Below are 20,666 nucleotides of genomic sequence, written 5' to 3' on the forward strand. Positions count from 1 at the left end.
CCTAAGAAATTTCAATGAAAGTCAGATGTGATTTTCAGTGTGTATTCTGCTTTTAAAAAGTGAATGAAATACAGGGACTTCTCTACATGGTGATAACAAAATTTTCTTCCCTTTTCTTCCCTTGTATTGAGTTATTGTGAGGATGAAAATTAGATAGCATTTATAAACTGCTAGAGAGCGAGGTGAGTTTATAGTCCCAAACTTTGCAAATGAATTTTTACAGTCTAGGAATGTAGGTATGGTAAGAAAAGAGAAAAAAAAAAAAGATAAACTTTTGGCTTAAATGTGTGTCAACCGCAAGATATAAATTAGAAGTTATTTTTAAGAGAAAAAATTCCTATTAGCCTTTAAAAAAATAATTTACTTTTTTCCTAAAAGTAAATGACTGAGAAAAGTAGCCTAGTCCTCATTTCATGAGTGTCACTGTGGATGGATTACAAGGGGAAACACACTCAGTAGGAAGAAAGGCTCTGAACATCAGCCTCCAGGTTTCTTAACCTTGCGATCAGGAAAGAGAGAGAGAGAGAGAGAGAGAGAGAGAGAGAGAGAGAAAGGGAAGAAAGAAAAGAAAAAGAAAGGAAGAAAATGAAGAGGAAAGGAACAAAGAAGGAAAGAAAGCCAAGGTAAGACCCAACAAGTGAATGAATCTTAGCTTATTAGGAACAATTCCTTCTCCGCTTGTACACACTTCAGCCCATTGTCACTATTTGGGAATTAGCTCATTTTAAAATCTGAGGCTTTGACTTCCTTTTATCTTTCTGAATCTGATCTAATTCATCTTTAGAAGGTGCTTAAGGGCTGAGGACTGCAAAGACTCACTCTAAAGAAGATTAAGATAAATAACAGGTTGAGGAAGGTTTTTTTTTCCTGTATTTTGACTTCAAGCCTTTGTTTCAGAATATTTTCACATTTTATTTCTATTAAAAGCAAAATGTAACTCCTTTCCTAGAGGTAAAAGCCAGAATCATAATCTCCGCAAGAATGAATATCTATTTCACATTCATCTACACGCGATGGCAGGATGCATTAGAGTAAGAATGTCAACAAAACCCCAGCCCTGTTCTTCCAAAGTGGACAGTCATTCCTTTGACCAATACGTATTCATTGAGCACCTACTATCTGCTGTGCATTCACTCTCCCATGCACTGGGATTAAACAAAACAGATAAACACCTGCTCTCAAGAAATTAACATGGGATAGAAGATCAGGTAGCAAATTAGAGATGTCCTGAAAACATCTTTAAGTTATTTGCTTTAAATACTCTTATATACACTTATGTGGAGTAAGTCTAAAAGTAAAATACAAGATTTTAAAAAATTCTAGAAGTATAAGATAAATATTTTTAAGCGCTTTGAACATTTGAAAAAATTGGAATTACAGGCAGTCCCTGGGTTACAAATGAGATAGGCTCTATAGGTTTGTTTTAAAGCTGAATTTGTTTGTAAGTGGGAAGGCACATTTACCTATTAAATGCAACTTAGACGGATGTTTGTCTTAATATTTTATTTTTACCTTTCTGTGCATAGAAATACTTAAACATTTTCAAACTACGGAACATATCTCTTTTTGTAAGCTGGGGACTGCCTGTATATACCAAGCATGTTTTAGTAGTTTTAAAACAAATCTCAAATAATTTTGTTAGTTTGAAGAAGAAAATATATTATATAACTATATATAATCTCTTTTTTCAAACATTTTTAATTTTTTATATTCAGTGATCGAAATCTCAAGGGGAACATGAGTAAAAAGGAAAAATAGTTTTCCAGACTATTTTGCAAGAGAGTGGGGGAATTAGAAAGACAAGTTCTTAAAAATATTTCCCCTAAAGTTTTCTAGTTTCATTTTTGTTATGTTCCCATAAAACCTAGCCCAGCATCTTGCTTTCCATTGAATATATGTTGCACAATTATTTTGTAAGTAAAAGACAAAATCTTGATTTAGAGATTTCTTCACTTGAAAGAAAACATTTGACTTGTTTGAAGTTGAAAATAACCATATTATTATTGATTTTTTAATGAATTTTAATCTTTTTATTCTCAATAACCCAAGCCTTCCTTTAGGAAATTGGCAGTGCTCTTAGTCTATTATTAAAAATTTATTGGAAATGATGACATTGTTTTATTTTATACCCATTAAAAAGACAGTTATTAATAAAATTGCCTCATTATTTTACAACTCCAGAAATTCTACATTATTAAATTACTTACAATATAACTTGGTCTTACTTAGCATATTTTGAGAAACAAATGGCTTACTTCATCCATAGGTATAGGGAGATAACGCTCTTGAAAGCAATAAAAACTCTGGGCAGAGCCAAAAGCAGGGGGGTAAACAGGATAAACAGTCTCGAAAGAAGCTATGATCAGAGGATTGGGTTGATTTTGTGGTCCAGGAGGTGGAGTGCTGGAGGTCAGCCAGGGTTGATTACTAGGAGTCAAATGGAAGAAGTGCCAGAGACGTGGCTGGAAGATGGAGTGGGAAATCTGTAACCTGTAAATCCAACGCAGACACTGAAGGCAGAAACATGGAAAGCCAAAACAGTCAGGGGGTTCTTTTTGAGTCTAGCAACACTTTCTAGTACCTTGCCATGTCTTTCTATGCATCATCTTAAAGACACTGCCCAGTTCCTGACTACTAGAATCAATGGATTTTTAGTTTGCAGAGGAACTAGACATTTCTTGAAAGAATTACCAATGGATTCAATGATATCAATGACCATACTGGTATTATTTGCTCTTGTGTACAAGTAACCCAAAATTTAGCTACTTAAACAACACACATTGATTATCTCACAGTTTCCATGGTGAGGCATCCAAAAGTGGCAAAGCTGAGAGACTCTGGCTTGCGGTCTTTCGCAAGGCTGCGGAGTGTCAGCTGGGGCTATGGTCATTTCAAGTAGGAGAGAAAGAGACAATCCACTTCCAAGCTCATGCCCCTGGTTGTGGGAAGGCTTCATGTCTTCTTTGTCTGTTGACTGAGTTGATCAGTCCTTTGCCCCATGGACCTTTCAACAGGGCCACCAAGCTTTCTCCATAGCAAATGAGCTTGAGAGTGGACAGGAGCAAGAGAGAAGGAGTAGAATGGAAGTCTCATTCTTTCTGAGTCTCAGAAGTGACACCATGTCACTTGTGCACTATTCTATGTGTCAGACGTGAGTTATTATGTCCAGCCCACACAGGAGCAGAAAGGATTATTCAAGGGCATGATTGTTAGGAGGCATAAACCACTAGGGCCTAGGGGCCTCTTGGATGCTACCTACCACAGTACTCCACAAAGAAACCCATGTCATTGGGTAATTTTAGAACAGAATAAACAACAATTGATCATGTAAGGAACAGCTATTCATCTGCCTGAAGGTAGAAACCAATTTTATCTCAAAAGTTCCTTTTACTCCTGTGATTACATTCTCTATAATTTTTAAAAAATTGAATTCTAGCTATTTTATGGAGATTGAAAAAATTAATAACTTAGACATAATACATGAAATATATTATAAAAGGTGAAGGCTTGAAATAGCCTTAGAATATGACAACAGAAATCCCCATCTCCTTGGCTGGCTCTGTACTCACAGGCATTATTTTACCCCTATGCTAAGGTGTTTGAGTCATACCATTAGAGATATGACTTATCTGATGAAGACTCATTTTAGGAAATAAGAGAGAAAGAGAGACTTATCTAGCTGACATATAAGAAATCATATGGAAAAACATTAACCTCCTTTTCCTCCAAAAGTTGTAAATATTTAAAGGACAGATCAAATTTCTGTAGGTAGTGCACATTTGTTTATCACACTACATGTGCCTGAGCTTGTATCAAGTAGTAACTCATTTAATTCTTATAAAAACCCTAAAAGTAAGTAAAAATATTATAATTATTTTTTCAGATAAGAAAACTGAGGCAAAACATTGAGCACCTAGTAAGTCAAGAGCTAAGACTCAAAGCCCATTAGTCTGTCTTTTAACCACTATGTCATACTATTTAGAGAAAGTTTCAACAGACTTTGTCCCATATATTACAATGTAGTAGATAATGGTTGAATTACAACAGTGTCACAAGAAACTGATGAGAAAACAGTATCAGGGATAACCACTTGGTAAATAGCAGGGCCAGAATTCAATTCAAAGGCTGCCTGACTCCATAGCCTGCACTCTTATTCAATACCCAAAAGTCTTTTTTACTCCATTTGTACTGTGCTTTTATTCCCACTTCCATTAGTAAAAATGAAAGCCTGAACCAAAAGTCTCATTGAAACTTGACTAAAGCTCTGGCCGGTTGGCTCAGCGGTAGAGTGTCTGCCTGCGTGTGGATGCCCTGGGTCCTATTCCCAGTAGGGACACTCAGGAGAAGCGCCCATCTGCTTCTCCACCCCTCCCCGTCTTGCCTCTTTTCTCCTCCTCTCCTGCAGCGATGGCTTGATTGGAACGAGTTTGCCCTGGGCACTGAGGACAGCTCCATGGCCTCTGCCTCAGGGGCTAAAAATGGCTCCAGCTGCAATGGAGCAACACCTCAGATGGTCAAAGTATCGCCCCCTAGTGGTCTTGCTGGTGGATCCCCATTGGGGTGCATGCAGGAATCTGCCTCTGCCTCCCCTCCTCTCACTAAAAAATAATAATAATAATAATAAAAATTTGACTATTAAATTTCCAGAAAAAGAAATAGACTGGACCAGCTATTTTCAACCGGTGTGCCACAAGAATTTTTAAAACATGCAATATCTGACTATTTAGTCAGGAGCACTGACCTCTTTTTCCTTAGATTGTCAAATCTAGAAAATGACAACTAACATGATAATAGTTGTCCAGTGTGAATGAATCAAAATTATACCTTTTTTTTGGTCCAAATTGGCCAAAAATTTAATATATTTTCTGGTTTGTTGCAGAATTTTAGTAGTCAGTTTATGTGTGCCATGAGATGAAAAAGTTGAAAATTGCTGGCCTAGACCGTTACAATAGCACATACCATTCATTGCACATTAGCCTCTGACCTTAGAGACGCAACCTGATGAAAACAATAGGTTTTTCTCCTTGGTGATCCTACAGCCAATCCCATACTTCCTCTCTCTCGGGCCACTCGGCCTTAAAAATGTACCCATCTGGGGTACTCAGGGTCAGTGCAACAGATTTAAATGTTTTCTCACTCATAAGTGGGTTCCCACAAGGCCAGTGTTTTCCAACTGAGGATTCACCATGAAATCAGTTCATTGGGTCATAGCTACATTATTTTTTAATGAAATAAAAGAATGCATTTTCTCCTTTACCATTTGACCCCCCACTAATACTTTAGGTTTGAAAGGGATTTTCTTTGATTTGTATTGGGTAGTCTGAGGTAGAGGTAGTTTTTTTTTTTTTTCATTTTGATTTTGCTTTAGTTAACAATCATTCCTCATTTAGTTTACTGGAATCAGCATAAATCCTGACCAACAAAAGTCCCTTGTAGAGGGTCCTTAGAAGAAGAATCTCTGTTCCCCTATGAGATGTTTATATAATAATTAATGCAAGGTGCTGTTGTAGTCTTTCCAACTTTCTCCTTGCCAGGGGGCCTAGAAGCTATGGCCGTCTCAGGTTAATTGCATCCAATCTAATCCCTGCCTCCTCTGTACAATTCCAGTCTTAGTATCTCTATAGAGCCTTGAGGGCCTTTTTGAAGCTTCAGCTGCTGCATAACATGGGGCTGGGAGGATGAGTATGAGCTAGAGTTCAAGTGGCAGACCCATTCCCTCCCAGATGGCAAACCACATTGAAATATCTGTCCTCTGTGCTTTGTTCCTAAAGCAAACAATATTTAGCTAAGTGTGGTATAAACGGTTACCATTGGCCACAACTGATAAATAAACTGGTAACCATAATGATGAGAAAGAAGTGGGGGTATTTTGTGGACTTAGGGAGAATTGAAAGCCTTCTTTTAGTGGAGACAGGCTACAGATGACAAAAATTATCAAAACAAATAAATATTTTTCTTAGAACAGAAGCTTTGTTGGCTATAGTGGGGAGTATGTTTTTTTATTTTTTGGTGATAGCTCATTAATAAGTAGAGGAATATGTCAAATTATTTTTCTGATAAAGAGATTAAGGGAAGAAGTACAGCTCATATTTTATTTTTTCTATTTTTTATTTAAAAAATAATATTTGGGGGCCATAACAAAAACAGAAAAATTAGATAACGAGAGTCTTCTGGTCAAAACAAATTTAATAGGGACAAAATTTAAAAACAAGATAGTAAATAAATGATGCTATTAGTTCAGAGAACAATAAAGGTTCAGCTGTGTATAATTGTTCAAGTGAATCCAAAATAATACATTTTTATAACCTCATATTGCAGTCTTTCTTATTTATATAGGCTTTTGGTTTTATGGATATTTTATGGAATTTGCTTTATTTAGTTCTAGCAACATACAGATTAGGGCTAAAGAATTACACCAAATAATTTTTCACAGTATTTACTAATCAGGGACATATCTAAATTTACATTTAGTTGTCTAAAAAACAAAAATACAATTTTGACAATATTGTTATATTTTATCTATGTGTGCCAGATATGTTTGAAAAGAAAAATGAACTGGGGAAAAATACTCTTAAAGTTTCATTTATATTAGAAGCTTTTGGAGTCATCTGCAATTAACATGACTGTAAACTACTTTGTGATTGTGGGTACGTACAGTAACATGCTTATCCAAAATGACCAGAGGCCATCTACAATACCTATAATTTAAAACAGTTTTGAGTTTTTTCTAGATATAAAATGCTCAAAGTTCAAAGAGAAAAAGACAGTGTTGACTTTATCGGATTTATCCATATAAATGTCCTCAGTAATTTTATAGATTTATATGTTTGCTCATTTCAGCCCTTCTTGATTGATAGATTTAAATATCTCATAATTTTATCCATTTATAAAAATGTATACATAACATTTTGCAGATAGCCTTTCAGTCTTTTATATGTATAATACTTATATATATGCATATGAATTATATGTATTTATGGTCATACTAGACATACAATTTCTTGAAACTATATCATAATTATTTATCTAAATCAGTGAAAATTGTCAAAAATGTAACTTTAAGGGTTATATAATATTTCATCAACATAGTTCCGCCATTGTTTATTTAACCATTCTGCTGTGTTACAGGGTAATGAGTTGTTTCCAACCTTTTGTTATTTTAAATAATGTGTGATGAATGTGTTTTTCAGGAATTCTTGGCTTCCTCTCATTAATTCCTTGGAATGATTTCAAACACTGAAAATATTTTTTGCATTCCACTGATCAGTCATGAATGTAAGTAGGGATGCTTTTCCTGCTTCTAACAGGTAAACTAAATATTATTCTGTTTCCAATGACTATGAAGGTTTTTTTTTTCCATGAGGTAAGCAACTCTTTTTTCTTTTTAAGATAGTCTTTTCTGATCTGGCCAGTTGGCTCAGCAGTCGGGCTCATGTGGGAGTCTGTCTGACTGCCTCCCTGCTTCTAACTGTGGAAAAATACAAAAAAAAAAGATAGTCTTTTCTCCAAGTACAAGCTATCCAATTCAACACTTATGATCAGTTTCCATTTTTCTTTATATTATTCTCTAAAATATGAGAAAAATCTAGAGAAGAATGAGAAAACTAAAGCTCTTCCCTATACTTCATTCTCAGAATGAAATATTTTTATAAACAATGAAAGTACATTTTTCACCTTGAGTATAATAAGCAAAAATTTTACCTTTCATTTTTCAGTCTTTATGGTACAGGCTGTGGTGTGTCCTCGACTAGAGGTCTTCAGCTGTCAACTTGTCCACAGGGAGATTCAGGCACTCTTTGCTCCCATTCCAGTCTGGTATTTCACCAACTGCGTATCCTTAATGGAGAGCTAGCCTGCATTAAGTATCAGCCCAAAACATCAGTCTTAAACCCAATCCTGTGAAACAGATGTAGAACAGGTGGCTAGGTTTGACACTCATTACAGTTTTCTCTCACCCAGCTCAAGACATCCAGACAGTAAATCTCACTTCAACATGTGCACACTACACATAGTCAACACACACATAAATTCTCAGGTATATGTGATATTTCACATTCTCTAACTTGATAAAATACTTATAAAATAAGTGTAAAAACTTGTAAAAAACATAATAATTAGACGTCAGTCTTGCTAAAGCTGCTGGAACTTCAGGGAAATAAACCGCTCTTTTATCACTATTCTCAAAAAGAATTGGTATGTTTTAAAAAGAACTAACTTACACTATAGTTTTGTTATTTCAGTCACACTAGTGGGAAGGTCCTATGGAAAAGAAATTAAGTGAGGAGGAACACATTGCACTTACCCCTTTAATTCAAATCTAATCTATCCTTTGAGAATTACATCATTATTATTATTTTTCTGGACACATTACTCTCTATATAAATCATCTCCCTACTATCATTTGTGTCTTTAACCTGCTTCTTTAATTGTATTACTTCTCATGTGTACATCCTGTCTGGTGCATAATGCTATATAGCACATATCTAAGCCTGGAACCATATCTAATACTTGTTTTGTTTGTTTGTTTTTTGACTCTGTACAAATTCAGGACATAAATAACTCACCATATGTGCTTAGTAATAATTTTGGAATTGAAGATTTTAATTTTGGGGTATTACAAAAGAGAGACTGATAAAGTTGGAAGGAGTATTGGATGCTGAGACCTAGAAAAGATTGAATTATTTGCCTAGGATCACACAATTCTCTTTACAGCATCTATGGATTCATTGTAAAAGTGTTTCCCTCCAGTCCCATTTCTAGCATTGTCTTTCTTGGCTCTCCAGTATTGGTCTATAATCCTTGTATGGGCTGCTTAAAAAACAGCAAAGCCTATTATGATTGTTTGGCTTGCTGGAAGTACAGTGTGTCCATAAAGTCATGGTGCACTTTTGACCGGTCGCAGGAAAGCAACAAAAGATGACAGAAATGTAAAATTTCACCAAATAAAAGGAAAACCCTCCCAGTTTCTGTAGGATGATGTGGCAGCATGTGCGCATGCGCAGATGATGATGTAACACCGTGTATACAGCGGAGCAGCCCAAGGCCATGCCAGTTGAGATGTGGACGGTACAGAGGAAAGTTCAGTGTGTTCTGTGGCTCGCTAAATTTGAATCCATGACCAAAGTGCAATGTGAATATTAGTGCATTTATAACAAAATGCCACCACATAGGAATAACATTACTCGGTGGGACAAGCAGTTGAAAGAAACCGGCAGTTTGGTGGAGAAACCCGTTCTGGTAGGCCATCAGTCAGTGACAAGTCTGTAGAGGCTATATAGGATAGCTACCTAAGGAGCCCTAAAAAATCTGTGCGTGCGCATGCTTGACAATTACAGCTAAGCAAGACTACAGTTCATAAGGTGTTAAAGAAATGTCTCTGTTTTACGGGGTACAAATTGCGGCTGTTGCACGCTATCAAACCAGCGGATAGACTCACATGATGTGCATTTGCTACAGATATGCTTCATGAGATTGACAATGATGCAAGCTTTTTGCAGAATATTGTGTTTAGCGATGAGGCGACCTTCATATCTGTGGACATGTTCATCGCCATAATGTCTGAATATGGACTGCTGAACATCCTCATGCCTACGTTGATTATGAACGTAACACCCCTAAAGTGAACGTGTGGTGTAGCCTGATGCATGATAAGGTGATAGGCCCACCATTTTTCGTGGAGCAGTCTGTAACGGCAAAGTCCTATCTTGACATGTTGGAATTGTATGCGGTGCTACAATTTCCAGAAAGTGTCATCTTTCAAGAGGACAGCACTCCTCCACACTACGCCACCATTGTTTGTGCGTTTCTGGATAGAACATTCCCCTGGCGGTGAATAGGCAGGGATTCTGTCAAGCCATGGCCACCACAATCCCCGGATCTGACGCCCTTAGACTTTTACTTTTGGGGTTATGTAAAGCAACATGTGTACATTGAATGTATCAATGACATTAATCACTTAAAACAGAGAATCACAGACGTTATTCACTCTGTTACACCAGACGTCCTTACCCGTGTGTGGCAAGAACTTCACTATCATTTGGATGTGTGTAGGGCAACAAATGGAACCCACATCAAACTGCACTGAATGGGTATGAAACTGGGAGAGTTTTCCTTTTATTTCGTGCAGACTGCACATTTCTATTGTCTTTTGTTGCTTTCCTGTGACTGGTCAAAAGTGTACCATGACTTTGTGGATACACGGTAGTTTACATATAAGAAAGATACACTTTGATTCCAGAGTCTAGGTAATTCCTTCTAAGACCATGTGTTGGCTTTTACATAGATATAGACATAAACAAATTCATCCCAGAGAGTCAATGGGACATTTTCTCAAATACTGCTGAATATTTAGGAGCTGATGGTATATATTTAGAAAGTCTCTTAATTCTTTATATTAGCAATTGGGATAAGTCCAAGAATCATGAATTAAAGGCAGAATTTCATTAAAATAACCTAGAAAGCAAGTCAAAATTTTCTGTAGTCCCAGGAAAGCCTAGCTGTGATATATTTATAAGCAGAGTTAACCAGAAGGGACAGTGTCTTTGATGATTGCACTGGTCTAAGCTCTCTAATATGACTCATGAAACACTCAGCAGTTATGATCATGGCTTTACCAACTGGGCTTAAAAATCCAAAGGACCTTATATGTCAAGCAGACTGCAATTCTTCCCTTTAATGATCATCAAGACCCAGTCTTGACGCATATTTCAACTTGTTTTTATTTTAAGTCTTTATAAATCATTGGGGTGTTTTTATTAGTTTGTATATTTTTAGAAATTTGGGGGCTGGGTGAAGGAACACTATAACCTTCATCCTGTGCCCACATCCTGTTAGAAATTCTAGAAGTACACTATTAAGAATCTTATAATACCTCATTTTTTTTTCATGTTTACTACTCCAACTTTTAATACATAAGAGCTATTCTGGGTGATTTGTAGGTACAAGAACAAAGAGACTATACTTTCACAGGAATTTTGTAAGGGGATATATTATCCAAATATACTGTTCACAAGAATTAGGGGATCAGGTGCAGATACTCCAGTACTTTCAGCCTTTTGTATACTGCATTTTCACCAATGAAATAAAAGTTGGTTTTGCATCTCATTTGCATAATTGAACAACTTTTTTTGACTTGTCAAATTTGCTTTTCTAATGTTCTTGTTTAATAAAAAAAATAAAATGGTTCTTTTTATTATTGCTTCATTTTGAAATATTCCCTAATTTTTGTGAGCAATTGGGCTAAGTCTGTAACTTTTCTCTCATGAAAATCTCTGGATAGTCCTTTCTGGAGTTTTTGCTACTTGCAAAGTTAATATTTACCATATATCTTTTCAAGAGCTATACAAAGAAAAATTTTAAAATATATATATCTGAACAAATACAGGGGGTCCTCAAGTTACGACACAGTTCCATTTCTACGACAGTGACATAATCCGAATTTTGGGGTAAGTGAAAACATATCCTAGCCTAAGTCACTCACCTATCCTTACACAGTTGTAAAATCTAATCTAGAACATAAAAACACAACTAAGCAAACAATGGCACAGATAGGCGTACTGGGGGACGCCAACTCCCTCACTCATATGTCATGTTACTGCGTATTCTTCCACCACGTGCAGCCAAAGTCACGCACCCACATAGTCTGGAAGTATGCTGCTAGTGGCGTAAGCCGAAACACTCACATCTCAATTTTTTTAAAGCTTTTATGGGAGTGAACATTGTAAACTCAAAACGTGGTATGTCAAGACTGTCGTAACCTGACTACCCCTGTATGTTGTTTTGGACCTGACTTTTTGTCCTCTCAGGAGGAAGGGAAGAGCTGAGAAGTTTATAGTTCTAGGGAAAAAAAACAAACAAACAAAAAACAAGTGGGGCAAAAAGAAAGGTTGAAATAGAAAAAGAGAGAGAAAAAACCAGGGTCTTTATTTCATGAATAAAAGTCTCCCTTCTTTGAGGCCACATCAACCCTAGAATAACTGGGCTTAAGGCAGGTTGGAAAGTGGAGAGAGTGTCATTGAGCGAGAGCTGTTCACGGTCTTACACAGCTGAGGCCAGCATCTCCACGCAGGTGTCCAAAAGGCCGCTCTGGGAAGATGCATCTGGGAGTCCAGCCACTGCAGCCATCAAACCATTCTCTAGGGCAGCCCAGAGAGAAAGAAAAAAATCGAACTCAATTTTATTTTTACGATCAAGTTTTGAGAAGGAGCCAGCTCAATCTTATTTAAACTATAAGAAAACATCCAGTATTATGAGATGAGCTTTTATATTTTAAGATAGAAACCTGAAACCCATCTTTTAAACCACGTTACAAGACCTAGAAATTCTAAGTTTATAACGACAAGACTGTGGGGCGCCTGAAAACTAACACAACAGTACATGTTTATATGTATATTTGATGGGATAAAATCAGAAAACACTTATCAACTGAACTGGATTAATTTATTTTTAAATCTTGGAAAGTTCTCTTTTATTTACCTTTATGAGTTTTCTCAACTTTTATTTATAGAATTTATTGATCTTTGAAGTATTGCATTGGAATTAAAGCCATTTAGCTTTCAACGATTATTTCCATAACTTAGAGGTCACTTGGGTTATCTGCTCATTGTTGACCTGAAATATTGTATGTACTTCAGAGGCCTGACGTAGGACAAAACAACTATGTTCTTCAACTTATCATTCTGAAGCTAAGCAGGCTCTATACTTCCTATGGAGAGTCAGTAACAACAGCAATGTGAAGAGGCATTCTTCACTAGCTAATAAATCCTATGAAAACTCCTATACCAAGACTGTCCCTACCCTGCTAACTGTCCTGGGTAACTTTTAATCTAATAACTAAAGTATACATATCACTAATTCTAATAATCAGTAAATATTACTCATAGTTAGCTATTATATTATTTTTTTTATAAACTTATTTCATTTTCAGGTCTAAATTGCACCCCATAAAATCCCTTGGAAATAAATTATTTTGATTCATATGTATTAGTCTGCTTGAGCTAACCTAACAAAATACTACAGACTGCATGAAACCACAGAAATTCATAATCTCAATGTCCTGGAGACTTAAAAGTCCAAGATCAAGGTGCCAGCAGGGTTGGATCCTGATGAGACATATTCTCTGGCTTGCAGGTGGCTGGCTGCCTTCTCCCTGTGTTCTCACGTGGACTTTGCTTGGTGTGCATGTGGAGGGAGAGATTTCTCTAGGGTCTTTTTCTCCTCCTATAAGGGCACCAGACCTATCAGACTATGGCTCCTGCCTAATTACCTAATTACCTATTTAACCTTGATTACCTCTTTAAACACTGTTAGGGCTTCAACATATGAATATGGGGTGGACATAATTTGGTCCATGATAATAAATTAAAGACTAGCGGTAGAAAAAAAAGCTAGTACTATACTTATTTCCAAATTTTTTACTTCCTATTACTTGTTTTTGTTACAATTCACTTAAAATGAGAAACAATAATTTAATTGTATATATTTGTAAAGAGCCCATAGCTTTTCAAATACTTCAGGGATTTAACTATAAATAAATAAATAAATAAATAAATAAATATTGAGTTAAAAACAAAAGTACAAAGAAGTCAATGGCTGTCTTAATATTTTGAATCTCCATTTTTATTTTTGAATTTTACTAAGTTTAATATTTAGGCACTTGCTAAATATTTGTTTTAAAAATGAATGAGAACACAATCAATGAATAACTAAGGAGCTGCAAGGAAGAATTGATACTTCTTATCTCTCTCCCTTCCTGTCTGTCTGTTCCTATCCCTCTCTCTGACTCTCTCTCTGTCTCTGTCAAAAAAACAACAACAAAAGAAAACCCCCAAAAATGAATAAATAAAATGAAAATGGGTAGCTTTATCCTCAAAATATGTATCGCCTGGCATGTGATAAGACATCACAACTATATGAGTCAGACTCTTTTCACAGTCATATTGATAGCTGTGTATACCCACAGCATTTTCATAAGGAATTCTGCAAGATTGAAAAATGTATGATTTGATTAGTAACATTTATTAAAAACCACAAATTATAGAGTAATCTAGTGAAAAAGAAGACAAAATACTTTAGATATAAAGGTTGACCTCAAGATATTTAAGAGCCAGAAGAAATATGTAAACAAACTCTGAAACATATATATGAATAGATGGATACAAAAGAATATATATAAGTATGTATAACAAAATTAAAGTTTATGGAGTTATGTGTAGGAGGTTTATGGTGGGGAAAAGACTGCATAATCATACTTTCTAACCCAAGTGATATTCTAACTGGACCCCATAGATGTGCCCACTTCTACTGATATATTCTCTACCTCTTCACCTACCTTGCCGTCATATCCACCCACACTTTCTGAGTCCCAGATTTCTTGATTGAAACAATGAAAATATTTTCATGTAGCACAGACATAGAGAATTCTCCCACAGGCAAAAAACTACTGAGGTATACTTCGTGTCCTTTCAGGCTATTGTTTGTACTTTATTGAGCCCTCTGCCTGATTGCCCTGCTCCACTTCTGAGAGGTAGAGATGAGGCCTGAGTGCATGTTCTTGGCTGCAAAAAAAAAAACAACAAAAAACGAATCATTCTCCCTTGTGTCTTCTTTATGAACCGTCACATTTTTCCATGATGTTGGGAATTCTGGCCAAATATAGCATTCTGGAGAGATTATCATTGATTACAAGCACTGCATTGTGACCTTGTCCTACAGAAAAGAAATGGCAAGAAGATCATGATAATTAGGACTTGGCTGTATCTTAAGGTTGTATACTGAAAGCTTAAAGGATGTCCTTCTAAAAATTGGTCGCTTTCTAAAAAAATATATGTGTGTGTGAGACCTGGCAGGTGATTTTATTCAGCATCAATCTAGTCAGAGGACTGAGTTTGCTGTCCCTGGGATCTCAGCCCTGATTTGGAGTGGTGTGGGGATAGTATGCCAGCTGAGAAGGGATCTTATAGGCAGAATGTGAGAAATGTGTGGGAGATGAGTACACAGGGCTAGTTGACGTTATAATGTTTTGAATCTATACCAGGAGTGTGTGAGTTTGCCCTGAGAGAGAGTTAGATATCTGAAAAATCTCACTTTCTTTCTCTTACTTTACTTTACCCATTTCCCACATATTTATAATGAATGGGAAAATAAAATAGACATCTCAAAAAGTCAATCTGAACATCTTACAATGTTGCCATTAAAGCAATCACTCTGAAATTTCTTCTAAACAGAAAAATATGATGCTGTCTTCTAGAATACACTTTAGAGAATGCTAATCAAACTAGAGTTCCCCCCATACCAGGATATATTTTTTATTCTTCTCTCAAAACTCTGTTTACATTGAATCATCTTTTCCATTTTTTGTTTTTGACATGAAATTGTTTGTTGTTTGCCAATAAGGTCCATCCAGCTATTTCCACCCTAGTCAACTTTACAAACTCATTTTCTTAATAACTGTTCTTTCTTTCTAGAAGTGGGTTATCAGAAAACACACTCAATATACTTCCTTTTTAAGTACAATGTGGGGAATTTTAGGTGGATGCCCTGAGCCCATGGTTGCAGAGAGAGGTTTTATGGGGGATATTTGAAACATGGGATCATCTAGTCCAAACTTACTGGCTGACAGCTTGGGAAAAATGGTAGCTGGATACTTTAAGTGGCTTTTCCAAAGTCACAGGTCAGATACTAAATATCTAAGGTGAAAACCCAGGTTCCTGAATTTTTTGTTCAGGAACACTGGACTCTAATCCAGTAATTGACTGAGATTGATAAGTATTCATTTATTCATTCATTCATTCATTCATTCAATTAGTCTTTCCTGAGTGCCTGCTATCAGTGAGATACTATCCCGAGTATAAGAGATACTATGGTGTGAAAATAAACAAAGATATTCTACATGAGCATAATCAGAGGCTATTTATTAAGAGCAAATGAGTCAGCCACCATCACTTGTATTTAGTAGAGATGTCAAAGCAGGTGTGGGAGTGGGAAAGCATGATAGTGAGAAAAAGAGAAGGCTTCTGATGGGCTCTAATGCTGGTGTCATGAGTCAGCTGGAAGTGAACTAACTGGGAGTGGACAGACACTAGGTCTGGGGAGTGTATTTTGCTCTCTCTGACTGGTTCTAAGTTGGAAGTGGAGACAACAGTAGAAAAACTGGCAGTCATCAAACAAGCACTGACATTCTGCTGCCCATCTGGGCTAAGAGGCTACAGTTTTACTTTCTGAACTAGTTGCTGCAGAGGTTGAGGGACAGAATTCTGTTGTCATATGTAGTACGGCCATTGTTCATTTATATCATTAGTCCCTATGGTGGGGACCCGGAGAACCCGTCTCTCCTGTCACGGAGCTTGCAATCTAGTAGAGAAGGTAAATGAAAGTAATGGTTGAATAAGGCCTTAGAAAATGCTGGAAAAGAAACAGCCCTGGATGAAGAAAGAGACCCCTACTACTAGACCTGACATGTCTGGGGAGCAAAGGAATTTTCCTGAGCAACTACTTCCAATTGGGCCCCACGTCATCAGCACAGGTTACTCAGAAGCCAAGTCAAAGTGTTCTCACTGACAGTACTGGTGAGCTTTCTCAGCTACAGCTGTCAACAGTAACCCATGTTCTCACCTAAAAGGTATTAGTTCCCTTCTCATTCACTGACCAGAATCAAACATCTAAACAGTTCACGCTGGCTTTTGTCCCCCACACCATAGCAACAAAATCAGAGGGGCTCTCTCATTGTGAGTGCTCCTATTGTGTCTTAAGACAAAACAAAAGGGTACCAGAAAGAGCAGCATTTAACATGAAAATAGTATCCTGACCTCCTTGGACTAAATGTTGTTAATCAAGTTTAAATTTAGCTCCCACACAGTCTCAGAAGAAAAGGAGACAGCCAGACCCAGAGAGGAAAAACTTCGGAGCGCCTCCCAGGCAAGGAAAACAAGCGTCAAGTCTACAAGGGCAGCCTGTACAAACAAAGGGTGCTGATGAGAAGGCTGGCCACCAGAAAGCTCATTAGCAATCAGAGGCAGCCACAGGGGCTGTCTCCCACGGGTCGGGGCCAGCGCCACCACAGACGGAGCCTGCGACTCAGGGGCCGGCCTGCTGCCACATTCCCGAGACATGCTCTCCCGCTCAGGGGACAGCCGTGAGGGTCTTGGACAGGGAACAGGAGAGGGCAGGAAGCCAGGAAACACCATGGGCCAAGGGAAGAAAAGCAAAGCTATTGTCCTTATCTACCCACTGATAACCAATAATGAGGGATGAGGAGAGGCATCCCAGCAAAGGGACTCAAAAGTCAACAGGATTTAAAGTGAGGGCCACAGCATGGAGACTGCATGCTATAAAACCCCAAAGCTGTTCCCAGGGTTTGGAAGTTGAAGGACCCCTTAACATCAACCTATTTTGTGGCCTGTTACATAAATTAGGATGAATTTCATATGTAAATATAAATATAAGTATAAACATATATAGAGGCTACCTTGCATTTGGCAATCACTTGAAATGAATTTGTATTTTCTTTGCTCAACAGCAGCTCCATACATGGGAGAACAGTGAGTATATATATATACAGTTAATAATTATTGGCACTGCCCTCCCCCATCTCTGCCCTCATTCCAGAAGGCTCCCAGATAAGAAACACTGTGCTCAACTCAGTCGAAACAAGTGAAAAGGGGGAAATTAGCATTTATTGAATATAAATACATACCATTCTTGGTTAAGACAGGTATTATTTAAATCCCTCTTTTATAGAATAGAGAACAGCTAACTTGGAGAAATTAAGATAGCTGCTTTAGGTCACACTCTGGGTCAGTGAGAGCCAGAAATTTTTTTAATTAAATTGCAACTCTCTGCACCTCCCCATGTTCCCACTTATTAAATTGATTACACAAGAAGGTCTTCAGACTGAGGTGGTTCTAATGTCTCAGCAGCCTGAGTCAGCAAACCGAAACCTAAGCTTGCAAATGCCTCAAGGTTAAGAAATTTACCTAAGGACAACCAATCACAAAAAGCCAACTAGGCTTTTCCAATTAAAGTAAACTCTTGAGAAATAGCCAATCAGATCATTTCTTTGCTTTGTTTCCACCTCTTTTCCATAAAAGTTTTCTCCCTCGCTCCTGTCGGTGTGGCACTCCTAACAACTCCTGGTTTCACACTGTCCGGTTCAAATACATTTTTGTTCAAATAAAATGTTAGAATCTTAATGTCTCAGTTTATTTTTTATTATTCTTAAATCAGTCCAACTTCACTGGGGGGTATATTAGGAGCTGGTTTGACTACCTATCCTGCACTTTTTGAAGGCGTCTTGTATCTTGCTCCTGGTGGGAGTTTTGGTCCTTTACGTCCACATGCTATTGATGGGATGCAGTGGTGATGAGTGATTGAAGAGGAACTGGGGTCTCAGGACAGCTATGTGACAATATTTTGTGGGAACTTTGACAAAAGAGTTAAATGATAAAACTATAAAAGATTTGAAATGAAGAATGAACATTTGGGCCACTGTCCCCAAATATCTTTTATTTATGTTCTATCAGTATCTGAGGACTATTGAATCTTTTCACCCAGGGTACAATTTTTCAAATTGGCTCCACTCCCTCCAAGCCCTTCAGGAATCCCCCTGGGGAGGAAGGGTTAACATGAGAGGCTCTTCTCAGGCCTGAACCCTATGCCTGCTTTCACCAAAGCTGCTTCTTGGTGTGTTTTTTTTTTAATATAAATAAATTTTTATTTTAATGGGGTGACATCAATAAATCAGGGTACATACAGTCAAAGAAAACATGTCCAGGTTACCTTGTCATTCAATTCTGTTGCATACTTGTCACCCAAAGAGAGATTGTCCTCTGTCACCTTCTATCTAGTTTTCTTTGTGCCCCTCCCCCTCTCCCTCCTTCCCTCCCCCCGCCCCCCCCCAAACACCACACTCTTGTCCATGTCTCTTAGTCTCGTTTTTATGTCCCACCAATGTATGGAATCCTGTAGTTCTTGTTTTTTTCTGATTTACTTATTTCACTCGGTATAATGTTATCAAGATGCCACCATTTTGTTGTAAGTGATCTGATATCATCATTTCTTTTTTTTTTTTTTTTTTTTGTATTTTTCTGAAGCTGGAAATGGGGAGAGACAGTCAGACAGACTCTCGCATGCGCCTGACCAGGATCCATCCGGCACGCCTACCAGGGGTGATGCTCTGCCCACCAGGGGGCGATGCTCTGCCCCTCCGGGGCATCGCTCTGTTGCGACCAGAGCCACTCTAGTGCCTGGGGCAGAGGCCAAGGAGCCATCCCCAGCGCCCGGGCCATCTTTGCTCCAATGGAGCCTCGGCTGCAGGAGGGGAAGAGAGAGACAGAGAGGAAGGAGAGGGGGAGGGGTGGAGAAGCAAATGGGCGCTTCTCCTGTGTGCCCTGGCCGGGAATCGAACCCAGGACCTCTGCACGCCAGGCCGACGCTCTACCACTGAGCCAGCCGGCCAGGGCCTCATCATTTCTTATGGCTGAATAGTATACCATGGTGTATATCAGGGGTCCCCAAACTTTTTACACAGGGGGCCAGTTCACTGTCCCTCAGACCATTGGAGGACCGGACTATAAAAAAAACTATGAACAAATTCCTATGCACACTGCACATATCTTATTTTAAAGTAAAAAACAAAACGGGAACAAATACAATATTTAAAATAAAAAACAAGTAAATTTAAATCAACAAACTGACCAATATTTCAATGGGAACTATGCTCCTCTCACTGATCACCAATGAAAGAGGTACCCTTCCAGAAGTGCGGCGGGGGCCGGATAAATGGCCTCAAGGGGCCGCATGTGGCCCGCGGGCCGTAGTTTGGGGACCCCTGGTGTATATGTACCACATATTCTTTATCTAGTCTTCTATTTTTTTTTACAGTGATTAAAGCCTTTAAGCAAACTCTTGGCCAATACAGCAAGAATCCGTAAAAGATTAGTGTCCTTTTTGTTTTTGTTTTTAAAGAAAGTTGTCTCTGCTCTAATTTTTTTTTTTTTCAAACCACTACACACATTTAGAGCCTGGTTGGTATGGACCCTCAAACAATATTTGTTGGCCGAGTTAGACTACTTGAACCAAAAATGACTTTTCTGGACCATCCATACTTAATTCTTAATTAAAATAACAAAGATGAGATAGTATTAGAAACATTCATGTGTTTTCATAGATGATGAAACCATGACATTATTAGTATGCTTCTGCTTGGAAGATTAGGGAGACCAGGCTGCTGTTGCCTGACCCATGAGTGGTGTTAAGAAGATCTCTTTGGGATAAGTTAGGGGGGCATATGAGTTATCATCCTACACAAGATACTCAGCTCTCATTCTCAACTTTGGACGTTTAGATCCTTTGATGGTTTTTTCAATTGGTAACCGCTGATCCTTGTAAGTCCCTTCCACTCTCAGAGAACAGGGACATCATATGGCCTCTAGGAAGTCACACACACATTCTCTAGGAGCTTCCCATACCACACATAGCTGCAGGAGCAGCTTTCTCAGACTTGTTCATTGACTGTGACATGATGAGATACAGGCCAGGTAAGACATTCTGTCAAAGTCATATTGTGCTGATGGGCAAAGAATGATGAAGTGAGCAGCATTTTTCTCATCCAGGAAAGAATAGCAATAGCTGTCATGTATTGAACCCTTCCTAAGGACCAGGCACTCCAC

This window comes from Saccopteryx bilineata, chromosome 12, assembly GCF_036850765.1.
Source record: "Saccopteryx bilineata isolate mSacBil1 chromosome 12, mSacBil1_pri_phased_curated, whole genome shotgun sequence".
Classification (NCBI taxonomy): Eukaryota; Metazoa; Chordata; class Mammalia; order Chiroptera; family Emballonuridae; genus Saccopteryx; species Saccopteryx bilineata.